This window comes from Sinocyclocheilus rhinocerous, unplaced genomic scaffold (genome assembly GCF_001515625.1).
Source record: "Sinocyclocheilus rhinocerous isolate Xijiao unplaced genomic scaffold, SAMN03320098_v1.1 scaffold1246, whole genome shotgun sequence".
NCBI classification, from domain to species: domain Eukaryota; kingdom Metazoa; phylum Chordata; class Actinopteri; order Cypriniformes; family Cyprinidae; genus Sinocyclocheilus; species Sinocyclocheilus rhinocerous.
Genome location: NW_015630543.1, coordinates 366,192 through 366,472, shown reverse-complemented (window position 1 = coordinate 366,472; position 281 = coordinate 366,192). Strand labels below are relative to the sequence as shown.

General features: G+C 29.5%; 1 protein-coding gene across 1 annotated transcript in view; it reads left to right on the top strand.

Moving 5' to 3' along the window:
• LOC107740527 (laminin subunit alpha-2-like) overlaps nt 1-281 on the top strand; it is a 230,930-nt gene that overhangs the window by 106,343 nt on the left and 124,306 nt on the right.

Sequence of the window (281 nt, the reverse complement as noted above, 5' to 3'; positions counted from 1 at the left end):
CACACACACACACACACACACACACACACACACACACACACACACATACATACATACATACATACACACACACACAAACACACACTGTACTTAGCTACCTATATGAAGACAAACCACGTTTTACTGTTTTTATGTAAAGATAATTATATTGACTAACCGTAAAAAATAAATTAATAAATAAATAAAATTAATAAATTGTTTTTAGAAAAAGCATAATACTGTATATACACTGAACAAAATTATAAACGCAACACTTTTGTTTTTGCCCCCATTTTTCATGA